This window comes from Palaemon carinicauda, chromosome 35 (genome assembly GCF_036898095.1).
Source record: "Palaemon carinicauda isolate YSFRI2023 chromosome 35, ASM3689809v2, whole genome shotgun sequence".
Classification (NCBI taxonomy): Eukaryota; Metazoa; Arthropoda; class Malacostraca; order Decapoda; family Palaemonidae; genus Palaemon; species Palaemon carinicauda.
Genome location: NC_090759.1, coordinates 16,718,397 through 16,732,057, shown reverse-complemented (window position 1 = coordinate 16,732,057; position 13,661 = coordinate 16,718,397). Strand labels below are relative to the sequence as shown.

Sequence of the window (13,661 nt, the reverse complement as noted above, 5' to 3'; positions counted from 1 at the left end):
GAAAACCTTAACAAGGTTGTTAACGACCGGGCCGGTAGTTGTCCACCTGTTAGGGGTGGGGGACTGCCGGTCGGTAGCTACTGAATACCTTCAGTCGAATTCTAGCTGTCGCAGTGGTAGCACCGCTGCTCCTGCTTTTGTTTGACTGGCAGACTAACCTTTCTTTAGTATGTTTTTGATTAACTTTTTCTTTTTCTTTTCTTTATTAGATGTGATGTGCTCTATTATGAGGAAGTGTCCCGGGATTCCCCGAAATCTTGTGGCACATTCATGTCACCACCGGAGGTGGATCCTCATTCCCTATGCCCTTCGTGCAGAGGTCGTAGGTGTTCTAAAGGCTCCCCCTGCCAAGTATGTAGAGAATGGTCGCCCTCTCAGTGGGATAAGTTCGTGAAGAGGAAGAAGAAGAAATCCAAGAAGGATTCGTTACCTCCAGGTTCGCCGTCGAAAGGTAAGGAGTCTCGGGCCTCTTCTTCGGCCTCTCGATCTCTCCCTTCAGACTCTTCCTTGCCTCCTTCCTCCCGGGGAAAGTCAAGGAAGAGCGGCACCATTGACTTAACCCCCATTCCCCCTGGTCAGGCGGATCACGTTGCCCCTCCCAGTGGGACAATTTCTTCCACCATTGCGAATAACTCTTATTACCGCTTCTATTCCAGATCACGTACGAGCGGTATGGCCTGCCCTTGGACTTTCTGGTTCTCCTTCGGTGGAAGTGTGGAACCAGTTCCTCGCGGGCACAGTCTTACCTCAGGTCCCTTCTGTTTTGGAACCTTCGGGAGTTCCGGACCTCGCCTACATCCCGTCAACCCAGTCGGCAGCCGCTGAAGTGTCGGCAGATGTAGTAACTTCAGCTCCCGCGGCACCTACTTCGCTTCTCGCTTGCGCTTCTACGAAAGCACAACGTCGCAAGCGCGATCATCGCTATACCTCCCCCTCCCCTTTCTCCTCCTCCTCATCCTCTTCGTCCTCCTCGGAGGCTAGGAGGGAGAGAGAGAAGAGGAAAAGGAGAGCTCGCTCTTCTTCGCCCAGACGTTCTCGTCAGAGAGAGAGAGGCGACATAGGAGGAGACGTTATCGTTCTCGCTCTTCCTAGCCTTCTATCTCTTCACGAAATGTCTCGCCGAGAGACGATAAGCGCTCTCGTCATAAACATAAGAAGAGTGTATCCTCGCGTCATCGTTCTGCCTCGCGATTGTTTTCTTCTCGCGAGGGATCATCTAGGCACTGTAAGAAGAAAAGCTCTACGATACGTTCTCGCTCTTCGTCACGAGAGAGTTCTCCTAAATGTAATAAGCGCTCCCGTTGGAGCGATTTTTCATCTAATCGTGCTCGGACCGCGACCAAGGAAATAGAGCACTCTGAGCGCGATCCCTCTCCTTCACATATTAACTTGAGGAGCTCAGATCACTCTAGGGAAGGGAGAAAGAGCACTTCGTATCAGCAGAGAGAGAGCGCTCCCGTCCTTCAACCTCCCGATCGCGCAAGTCTCCGGACATATCCGCGCGGGGTCATTCACCTTGCCCTCGGGTTTCAGGCAGAACAGCTCCGGTTCCCGTACTTCCTAACGAGTTACGGAATATGAGCATCACGAAAACCTCGGAAGAAGACGCAGGGGTTCAACCCTTCTTCTCCTCGGTTGAAAACAGAGGAAAAAGGTCAGACCACCGATCAATGCAACCTCTTACTGAGACAGTACCGTTAATTCGGTCGCCTACGCCTAGACCATTGACTTCCAGGCAAGATCAAGCGCGCGGCGCCATTAGCCAGCGCTCAGCCTTCCCTTGGAATAACGGCTATGGAGTATTCTACGTCGCCGTCACCTCCAGACACTCGGCCTTCTATCGCCCTCCCTCACGAGGAACTAGCGCAACCGGAAGATTCCTCGAGAACAACCATCAAAGGATTTAGAGTTCTATCTGATGGCTCTAAGAATGATGTGTAATATCTCAGGCCTCGAGGATTTACATGTCACCGCGACATACCGACGCTCCAGCTTTAGACAGACTATGTCGTCCTCCACCTAACCCTAAGACCAGAATTGAACTTCCCTGGTCTATTCACACTGCAGGCCGTCTGAGGAACGTCTCGCAGGCGGTCTCTGGAGAAACGGGTTCCTTGAAGTCTCAAGGATCCCATAAACTTCTGCAATTTCCATTTTCGAGGCAAAAGCGTTTTTACAAGTTCAGAGATGCCAACCCTTCTCCTCTGACCCTGGATCCCCTCACAGCAAGGCTCACACCTGGCTGCTCTGCAGAGAGAGACTCTTCTCTCCCAGTCTCCTTCACCGCCACAGAAGCCTCGGCAATGGAAGCAGCGTCAATGTCCCTTCTGTAGGCATTATCCTGGTTTGACAGTGGTCAGGCACAGTAGGCTACCTAGCGAGTCACGAAGACCTATCAAACCAAAACTCCATGCAGTCCCTGCAGGAAGTCCTAGCGGCTGGGGCCAAAACAATGGACTTCCTAACTGCTATGACTGCAACCATGTGGGGCACCTGAACTCTAAAAAGGAGGGAATCAGTAATTTCCAGACTTCATAGGAGCATCGGTAAGACCGAGAAGTCAGATTTGAGGAACTCAGATCTTCTGCAACCTCTCCTCATTTCTAAACAGGCAGTTTCCTCTGCCTTAGATACTTGGAGGAAAGAGACGCAGGACACCGCGATGCAAAAGGCTGCTTCCCTTCGCACAATGCAACAGCAGCCAACTCCACAACTCAAAACCACAACCGCAACTCCATTCCCAGCCAAGAGCCTCAGCTGCCCCTCTTTTATAGCCAAACCCATGGGCAGAGGAAAGTCGGCTCCTCCTAAGGCTAAAGGCAGAGGGAGGAACCCTAGACAGAAATAGGGTCACGGTTCCCCCCTCACAGTGCGTAGGGGGGTGCCTGCAGGAGAGTTGGAGGAAGTGGAAGGCTATGGGGGCCATGCAATGGACCATCAAGGTGCTTCGTTGGGGGTACCGCATCCCCTTCATAGACTCTTATCCTCCTCTAATTCCTCCCCCGATCTCGTCCTCCCAGATAACTCGGGATCCAGGGAAACAGCAAGCCCTAGCTCGGGAGATCCAGAGCATGCTCCTAAAAGGCGCCATTCAAGAGGTCTCCAACGCCTCCCCGAGTTTTTTCAGTCGCCTCTTTCTGGTGGAGAAAGCCTCGGGAGGTTGGAGACCCGTAATCGATCTCTCGACCTTGAACCACTTTGTGAAGCAAACTCCATTCAAAATGGAGACAGCAGCCTCCATGACCCAAGCGGTGCATCCAGGAGACTTTATGGCATCGGTGGACTTAAAAGATGCATATTTCTAAGTGTCGATCCATCGCACATCTCGGAAATTCCTGCGCTTTCTGGTTCAGGGTCGAATCTTCGAGTTCAAAGTCCTATGCTTCGGCCTCTCGACCACTCCATAGGTCTTTACGAAGGTTTTCGAACTCATATCTTCGTGAGCTCACAAGCACGGAATACGTCTGCTAAGATACCTGGACGATTGGCTACTCCTGGCCTTGTCCAGGAGCTAGCTCTGGATCACCTGAGAAGACTTTTAGACCTTTGCAAGGACCTGGGGATCCTTGTAAATGCAGAGAAGTCTTGCTTGACTCCAACCCAAGTCTTAAATTATCTGGGTATGTCCATCAACACCCAGGTAGGGAGGGTGTTCCCTTCAGAAGACAGACTTCGGAGACTTAATCAATCCATCGCCCATCTCTTGTCTCCACTACCGCTTACAGCCAAGTCGTGGCAGAGTCTTCTGGGCCATCTTTCCTCCCGGGAAAAACTAGTTCCAGGCGGAAGATCGAGAATGAGAAGTCTCCAGTGGCATCTGAAGACCCATTGGTCTGAAAAGATCGATTCCCCATTCTTGTCAGTGGAGGTTCCAGCTCTGGTGTTACAAGATCTTCATTGGTGGTCAACCAGAGAAAATACCCAAAAGGGCATTCCCCTCCTAAGCCCCAGTCCGAAGTTAAAACTTTTCGGATGCATCGCTACGGGGCTGGGGTTCCCACCTAGGCCCGAAATTAGCATCAGGAGTTTGGTCTCCGATAGAGCAAACTCTCCACATAAATCACCTGGAATTATTAGTAGCCTGGAAAGGCCTAAAATTCTTTGTAAAAGATCTACAAGGACGAGAAGTTGTGCTGATGAGCGACAACTCCACAGCCGTGTCGTACATCAACAAACAATGGGGTACTCTGGCAAGAGACCTCTGTCTGCTAGCGGTGCAGATTTGCCAGTGGGCGGAAGGTCACAACATTTCTCTCACGGCCAGGCTTATTCCAGGCCGCAGAAACATCGTGGCGGATCAACTGAGCAGGTATCACCAAGTGTTGAGTGGCGAATGGTCTTTGGATCCTCGAGTAGCGAAGACAGTAATAGCTTTGTGGGGTTTCCCCACAATAGACCTGTTTGCCACTTCTCTGAATGCGAAACTTCCCCGCTACGGGGGTCCCCAGTTCCAGACCATCAGGCAGCTATCCAGGACTTCCTTCAACATTCCTGGGACACCCTGGATGCATATGCCTTTCCACCCTATTGCCTGCTCAGAAGGGTGATCAACAAACTCAGGACCTCCCGGAACTGCAAGCTAACTCTAATAGCTCCGGTATGGCCAAGCAGAGAGTGATACGCAGACCCTCTTTCCCTGCTGGTTCAAGTTCCAAGGTTTCTGCCTCCAGAACCCCCTCTGTTGACGCAGCCACACAGTGGTATCCCCCACGGGAGAATCCACTTCCTGAAGCTTCACGCTTGGAGGCTGTCCAGTCTCTCCTCAGATGCAGAGCTGTTTCAGAGAAGGTGGCTGAGCACATGTCCAGGCACCTGCGCCAATCTTCCACAAACCTTTACCAAGCAAGAGGGAGAGTGTTTGCAGCTTGGTGTAGAGGACGAGGCGTGTCTCCACTCGATCCCTCTCTTCCATTAGTGGCAGACTTTCTAGTGTACCTCAGGGAGGAGAAACTCCTCTCAGTCTTGGCAATTAAAGGCTATCGTTCAGCCTTAAGCCTCATCTGTAGACTGAGAGGGGTTGACCTTTCCACCTCAGAAGATATCACCTTGTTGATTCGAGGTTTTGAGAGATCTTGCCCCCCCCAGTTGAGTTTAGACCACCACCTTGGGATGTGTTCCTGGTCTTATGTTCCTTGAAGGGACCACCCTATGAGCCCTTAAATAGGACCTCTGACTACTTCCTAACCCTTAAGACTGTCTTCCTAGTAGCTCTGGCCTCGGCAAAAAGGGTTTGTGAACTTCATGGTCTATCCTACGAAGTTACCCATTCTAGAGGATGGGGGGAAGTCTTGCTCAACTTCGTGCCAGGCTTTGTGGCCAAAACTCAGAATCCTTCATCGGCCTATGAGAGGTTTAGAGAATTTCAATTTTCCAGCCTCAATAGAGTAACACAGGATACTGACCAATTGCTACTGTGCCCAGTCAGGGCGCTAAGGAAATACCTGAAGCGCACCAGACCTTTCAGACCACGCCTCCGTCATCTCTTCCTCAATACCAACAAGAGAATCTCTCGCAACACCATCTCTTTCTGGCTCAAGAAAGTTATTGCGAGAGCCATTTACGGAGACCCAGAGGCAGCCCAACTCAAAGCCCATTTAGGGGAGTGGCTGCTTCACTGGCATTTAAGAAGAATTTTTCAGTCTCCCAAGTCTTAAGAGCTGGAGTCTGGAAACGCCAATCTACATTCACCACTCACTATTTATCCGATGTGACACATAGGTCTCTAAACACCTTTTCTATAGGGCCTATTGTGGCAGGTCAACAGGTGCTGTAGCTACCTTACGCCCTTTCAGGGGACAGTAGCCATTGGTCGAGGATTCTGTGTTACACTAGGTTTTAGAAGGACATCCATCTATCTTCTGCACCTTCCTTCTTCCTCCCATCTGGGTATCCTAGTCTGTAACCAGTTTCAGCTGGACTCGCCAATGGAAATAAGGTATGAAACTCATCTGACTCCTCTCACAGGGTATAAGTTATACTCGTAGTCACGAGGGTTCCCCTTTTCAAGGTTAGGGGAATCCTAAGTATGATAGGGTCCAAGACACTTGTTTCCACATAATTACAAACTTTCAGTCGTGCTAAGGTTATGGGGATCTACAAAGAAAAGTCAATGAGAGATTCATCAAAAGAGTCTAGTCTGAGGACTATCTTCCCTAGGAATAGGGACTCCTTGTCCATCCTGACCTCAAGACTAAGTCTCCTATAGTAAAGAATGAGGGTTTGTATTTAGTGTAGGAACAAATGACAAATTTATAACAGAGTTTGTATTTTTCCTAACATACAAACCCGAATTCTTTACACAAATCTTCCCTCCGTCACCGCCCCCTAAAAATAGTCCTAGCTAGAATTCGATTGAAGGTATTCAGTAGCTACCGACCCTCGTAAACGACCTTGTTAAGGTTTTCTGCCGTATTTTCCAGCTTGCGCTAGAATATCTCCTATAGTAAATAATTTGGGTTTGTATGTTAGGAAAAATACAAACTCTGTTATAAGTTTGTCATATTTACCAATTCAGGAGTGTGATTGATGAAACTGGAATGAAAGAACCAAATAAGATTTTATATTTTTGCGTACTTGCGATTCAACATCAGAAAACAAAATTTTGAATGGGGTTTTTTGTACTTAATGCAGTGCTGAAATAATAGATTGTGAGTTATTTGTGACATGGTTAACCTCTAGATAGACTTCATAATAATTTCATTAGCTGACATTATATTTGTTTAACGGTAGGTTTACGGTGGATTTGTTCCCATACAGTACTAACAAAACTTTTGTTATTTACGTGGATTATCTTTTGGCAAAGCTGAAAGGTAGCCATTAGACTAAAAGTGCAAAGTGGCAACCCTGCCTAACCACCTGAGTGGGTAGGCAGGGCTGGCTGGGGGCCTACTCAGCTGCCTATATAAGCTACAGTATACTCTCACAGCTGTGAGCTACGTCACTTTTCTTTTGGCTTGTAGAGATTGGACGTCTCATCTCTCTCCTTCAAAAGCCCTGTGTCCAACGTGTAGAGGGCATCGCTGTGAGCAGAGTTCGCCTGGTGATGAGTGTCGGGAGTGGCCTGTCTCCCAATGAGAGAAGTTTAGACGGCGCAGGAAGAAGGCGAAGTGCGATCTCTCTCCCTCAGAAGCGAAGAAAGCTCGTTCTTCTTCTTCACACATCCCCAAACCACTTTTTAGTGCTCCTTCTCGCTTGCTTTCCTCTGGGAGGCAATCGAGCAGGAGTGCAGACCGAATAACTCCTTGGCAACCTCGTGGTACTTCCCTTAGAGGAGCAACTTCACCTCCAGCCACCAAGGAGCCATTTTCTCTTGCAGATGTGCTGCAGGCGTGGCCATCCTTGGGGTTTTCTGCTCTCCCTATGAAGGAAACTTTACTTCTTCTCTATTAGCTCAGTGCTAGCAAGAATCCAACTCCAGAGCCTTGAACATCTCACGCTCAGTAGGTCTGTGAAGTCCAGCTATTGCCCTGGACCTTCCACGCATGGATGTGGCGATCGATCATGTTCGCCCCTCCAACGGCTTCCTGCTGACGACCGTTCCGCTCGCCATCCTGGGGACTTGTCGTCTCCTAATCCTCAGCCCTCTGTATCTCCTCACAGGAATCCTTTGGCTGTGGATAATGATCTTCACGAAAGCAGCGCTCCTTCTGTTACAGCACGCAAGGACGAGACTATCCATCTCCTTGTCCTTTAGGACACTTGTCTTCCGATCGTTGTTTGTGACAATCGTTAGGTCATCATAGAGATCGCAGGTCATTGTGATCTCAACGCTCTTCTTCTAGAAGGCGTTCCTGCGCTAGAACTTAACGCTCATGTGACCGACGGTCTCAACGCTCTTGTCAGAGGTGTACCTCTTCACGAGGTAAAGTCTTGTGGTCACGAGCAAGACAGTCTAGATCTAGGTCTGGACACTTGTGTTCTAGATTGCGCTTATCTAGATCAAGAGGAAGACGCTCACGTTCGCAAGAGCGATGTTCACGTTTGCAAGGGCGCCGTTCATGATCACGAGGACGACGTTCATGATTGCGAGGCCAACACTCGCATTTGCGAGTTAGGCACTCAAGACGTTCACGCCATTCATGATTGTGGGCTAGATGTCTAGCTCATGATCACGAACAGAGCATTCATGATCGCGAACCGCACGTTCACGATCTAGACGTTCCTCTCCAAGAGGAAGAGGTAAGCGCATGCGCAGTCCATTCTCATGTCACTCCTCAACTCGTCCCTCACCTCAACGACCTCAGACTGAACCTGATCTCGCTATGGATCACTCTACAGACAGGCGTTCAACCAAGCTACCTCCAGTGCCCTTTGCTGCCTAGGGTGCTTTAGCACAGCGTTCGGCCATACGACGCTCTCCAACGCGTCCCTCTGTTACGCACTCCCCAACGCTTTGGGTTGCCCCTATTCAGAGGTCCTCACAGCCTACCACGTCTGGCGTAGGCGATTCTCTGGAATAACAGGAATCCTCAAGGCTTCCATCTTCCAGTACGGCTCCTGGTGCTCGTGAGAAGAGCACTTTTGTTGGTGAATCGCGCCCATTGTCGTTTCGACGAGCAAGTGCAGTTCCAATGCCTCTGCCTCCACCTCTAGCGGCAGGCCGATACCCTTCCCAGAAGGGTTTAAGGAGCCTCCTAATAAGTAATGTGTGCCAATGTACCTATTAGTCCTGATCACCCTCTTCACTTGTCAAAAGAGCATCTCCTGTTGCCCAGAGGCTATTTCCTATGATGTCCCAGGCTCCTCCTAGGGTTCCTCCTAGACAACATTCTCTTCTTACTGGATTCTCTAAGGAAACCCAAGACTCTTCGAAGGCCACTGAGCTCCCTCCCTGTGTTAGTGCCTTCTTATCAACTTTTCAGAAGTCCTTGGGTGTGGCCCCTCCACCGCCACAGCCCCTGACTGGACCAGTTAGGGCTACTCCATGGATTCCCTTAGAGTCCGACTTGAGTTCGTCGCATAGGAGCTCTGACCCTAGAAGGAGATCCTCGTCAGACAAGGCGATCGATCCTCCCCATCACGATCTAGTGCCGAGGTACCTCCGACAGTAGATTCTTCTCTTGAGAACATTGCTTTTACTCCAGTCAAGGGTAAGGAGGTCTTGACGAAGCGACATAAGAGAAAGATGAGAGGCGTCACTCCACCACACGCCGATATCATCCACCCTTGGACGAGGGTTGGAGGATCACCTTTCTGTGCGAAGGGAGTCCAAGGACACCAAAACTAAACCTAAGAACGCCAAGGCAAGAGAAGCCCGTTTGGCGGAGGCGGACAGGAGGTCTCCTGTGGCAGGTCCCTCACACAATCCTCTTGACAACCCTGACCTACCCCAAGCTCTGGATGTGAGCCTTGAGGTAGATAATGCCATCGACATGGACAATGAATATTTCCCTAAAGCAGCCAGTCGGAACTATCACATGGAACGAGAGAAGAGAGTCAGAGCATACCTTCTGGCAGGTCCTCTCTTGCATGAGGTCCATTAACAAAGTGTCTACTCCTGGTACCACCACCGAGAAAGGGAAGGAGATGGTTCTTGATGAGATCTTCGGAACTGAGAGCCCCCCTAAGACCAGTGCAGCTTTTTCCTGGTCTAAAGGCCTGACATGCCAGAAGGGAAGCTATTTCTCAGATATCTGGATCTTCTAGTTCCTTGAGGGCAGGTTTCTCCTCACTATCTTTACCATTTCTTTTTGTGGTACAAAGGAAGTATTACGAGATTGAGAAAGAACCACATTCCACCATGTCCCTCGACCCCTCATTGAGTCTCTGACGAAGGGTCTTCCGACCCAAACCCTCTCCTCGTTGAGAGCTTCCCTTTCGGCAGTTGAGCTCCTCAACATAGAGCGAGGCGTAAAGTACGCCATGGAAGCTGCTTCATAGCTTGACTTATGGTTGGGGTCTCTGGGCTACATTGTGTGCTCCCTCAATTTTTGAAAGGATTCCACAAGGAAGTCCTTGGAATCCTTCCTATTGTCAGATAACTGAACTCTTTGAGTATCCATCGCACCACGTTGTCAACTTGTGGGCAAACGCCAATCTCAAGAGGAGGGACACCATCATAGGAAAGTTCCACAATCAGGTGCTGAAAGTGAAAGTGTCTTGTTTGAGGAATTCCACGCTTGAAGGTTCCTCTCTTTGTTCCCAACGAGGTTGAGAGGGCTGCTGAAAGATGGAGGAAATCGTCAAACGATTCTCCTCCATAGGGCCATGACATCCAGGCCCTACGGAAGATCATCCTAGTCTTCTTGTAGTCAGCAGGCTACCCCTAACCCCTTGACTTTGAGGCCCTCTGGGCCTTCTAAGGTGTCCAAACGTCCCTTGCAGTCCAAAGACCAGAAAGGGGGCAAGTCTTCAGGGGAAAGAAGGGATGTAGAGCGAGTGGCCGAGGTGGTTGCTCCCGCTAGGAACGGCAATCCTCATCACCGACCACCTGTGTGAGGATGCCTGCAGCACCTCTGGCAGAGGTGGTAGCATCACGGGGCAGATCCCTGGACGAACAAAACGATCGCCATCGGGTATCGTGTCCTGTTCATTCAATCTCTCCCTCCTCTGACACGGGATCCAGTCCTGTTAAGCTTCTATACAAAGGTATCCTCAAAGGAGCTGGCCTTTCGGGCTGAGGTCCAGACCATGCTGCAGAAGGGCGCTCTCCAAGAGATCATGGCTGAGTCTCCAGGCTTTTACAGTCAAATTTTCTGGTGAAAAGGCTTCTGTAGGCTGGAGACCAGTCATTGATCCCTCTCCCCTGAAAAAGTTTGTTCAACAGACTCCATTCAGGATGGAGACGGCAGACACGGTCATCCAGGCAGTTCAACCAAGGGGCTTTATGTGCACACAGTATCTCAAGGACTTATACTTCCAGATCCTAATCCATCTGTCTTCCAGGAAATATTTCAGATTCTTACACGAGGACAGGATATACCAGTTTAAGGTTCTCTTTACCAGGGTTTTCGCCCTAGTGTCATCTTGCGCTCACGAGAACGACATTTGTCTCCTCTGGTATCTCGATGATTGTCTGGTTCTAGCAGACTCGGAGATAACTCTTCCTCATCACTGAGACATGCTTCTTGAGTTTTGTCAGGATCTTGGTATCTTGATTAATCTTGAAAAGTCATCACTGCTTCCTTCTCAGAGACTGGTATACCTCGGTATAATCATAGACACCGTCTAACAGAAAGTCTTCCCATCAGACGAAAGAGTACACAGGCTAAGGGAAGTGGCTTCACCTTTCCTTAGACGGGAAGATTTACCAGTTACCAGCTCACTAGTGGTTATGTCTGCTAGGTCACCTAACCTCTTTTCTCCATCTAGTTCCAAACGGCCGCCTCAGGATAAGATCATTGCATCTAAAATCTGTGTGGAACCAACACTGAGATCCACTGGACACATGAGTTCCAATCACACGGGAACAGTTATCGGATCTACTATGGTGGGTAGCAGACAAGAATCCTTGCAGAGGTCAAGATCTCCTCCGGAGTTGATGCTCTATAAAGACATCAAAAGAAGGCTGGGGGCATCACACGATCTCGGGCCTTTGGTCAGAGTCTGAAAGGTACCAGCATATAAACCTCTTCAAGATGAGAGCAGCATACCATAGCTCTTCATCAGTTCCGTCAGTTGCTTGGAGGTCACTCAGTAGTGTTGATGAGCGATGACACTACAGTAATGGCTTACATAAACAAACAAGGAAGTACCTTTTCACAGTCTCTATGCCTTCTGGCAGTAGAGATACTCAGATGGGCAGAAGACCATATGGTGTCCTCATTGGCTCGCTTCATTCCAGGCAAGAGAAATGTGCTTGCGGACAATCTGAGCAGAGTGACGTAGATAGTGGGCTCCGAATGGTCTTTGAATCTTCTGATAGTCAACAAAGTCCTGTTCGCAACATCTCTGAACAGCAAGCTTCCGCTGTACTGTTCTCCAGTCCTGGACCCTCAGGTTCTATGGCAGGATGCATTTCAGCAACGATGGGACAACATCGACGTGTTCGCCTTTCCCCTGTTCTGTCTGATGAGAAGACTGCTCAACCAAGACCAGGGCATCTAAACATCTAATAATGACCCTTGTAGCTCCGCAATGGCATTATGAAGAGTGGTTTCTGGACCTCTTATAACTACAGTACTAGATCTACCAAGAGAACCTTCACGACCAGATCTACTCAGACAACCACACGAAAAACATCTTTCACAAGACTGTCCAGTCTCTTTGACTTTACGCATAGAGACTATCCAGCGTCTCTTCTCTCAGAGAGGTTTATGCATGAAGTTGCTGAGAGAATGTCCAGACACTTGCGAAAATCCTCAGCCTCAGTGTACCAGGCTAAGTGAACGATCTTTTGTGATTGGTGTCGTGGAAGAAATATCTCTCCACTCGATGCCACTATCTCTGTAATAACTGAGTTTCTTGTACAGTATATCTGCAAGGAGAAAAACTCCTTTCAGTCTGGACGTTGAAAGGTTATCGCTCAGCCTTGAGCCTCATATTTAAGCTGAAAGGAATGGATATTTCCTATTCAGTGGAACTTTCTCTACTCATACTGAGTTTTGAGATCAGGCCTCCTCCTTGGAACGTGGTTTGCGTTTTGAGATCCCTAAAGGGACCTTACGAACCATTACGCCAAGCAACTGATTTAAATCTCACTTTGAAGATGGCGTTCCTGCTCGCTTTAGCTTTGGCAAAAAGAGTCAGTGAACTTCATGGTCTCCCATATGACATCGCACATTCAAGGGAATTGGGAAAAGTGACACTGCTTCGTCCCTGAGTTTATTGCAAAGACTTGAAAATGCACTGCAGCAACACAGCCATGACTAACATCTGTTTTTGTTAGTTTTGGCAGGATTAAGAGGAGAATGACAGGAAATACTATTTCATCTTGGATACGCCAAGTCATTGAAGGAGCTCTAGATCCCGATCCTCCTCTGGCTTGAAGACCTAGAGCTCATGAATTCGGGCATCAGTACGTCCCTGGCATTCAAGCACAACTTTTCCGTGTTGCAGGTATAACAAGCCGGCGTGTGGAAACGCCGGACTACGTTCACAGCTCACTGTCTAAAAGACGTGACCCACAGGAGGCTCGATATGTTTACTATCGATCCTGTGGTGGCTGCTCAACAAGTAGCTTAAGAGTACCTCGAGCTCCTTGTTGGACAAGTAACATATAGTTGAGGGCATTGGTTACCCGGGTTAAGTCGGATGAAAGAGAGTACAGTATGTCTGGCCTTTTCCTTTCTTCATCTTCCCCTCTCTTAGGGTACAGCACCATGGGTCCCTCTGCAAGCTGGCTTCAACCTCAGCAGGTAAGAATTACTTCTCTTGTGTAGCCTAGTATAGTCATAAACTTGATATACTGTCTACATCCAAATTGCTTCCCGTGAGGTAGGCAATGGGAAACGTCTTTGTTTATATCCTATTTATAAACTTGGAATGTGCTTCCATAGATGTTCATATATCTCTCATATCAATTGAGTTGCTCAGGCCGCTATCATACTCACTTTGTATTGTCAGCAAGGTGTCAAGGTTTTCTCTAGACCACAGTCATATACTGTACTAGGTAAACCCAGGTCAATGTCCATGCCAGAAATAGGACTTCCATCTTCTTAAGAGTAAGGCATCCACATGAATAACGGAAGGTTTGTTAGTATGGGACCAAATGACAAATTTGG

The 13,661-nt window shown here is 48.9% G+C and overlaps 1 protein-coding gene across 2 annotated transcripts in view; it reads left to right on the top strand.

The window, feature by feature from the left end:
* Nup62 (Nucleoporin 62kD) overlaps window positions 1-13,661 on the top strand; it is a 159,509-nt gene that overhangs the window by 36,582 nt on the left and 109,266 nt on the right. The gene's annotated exons all lie outside the window — the stretch shown is intronic.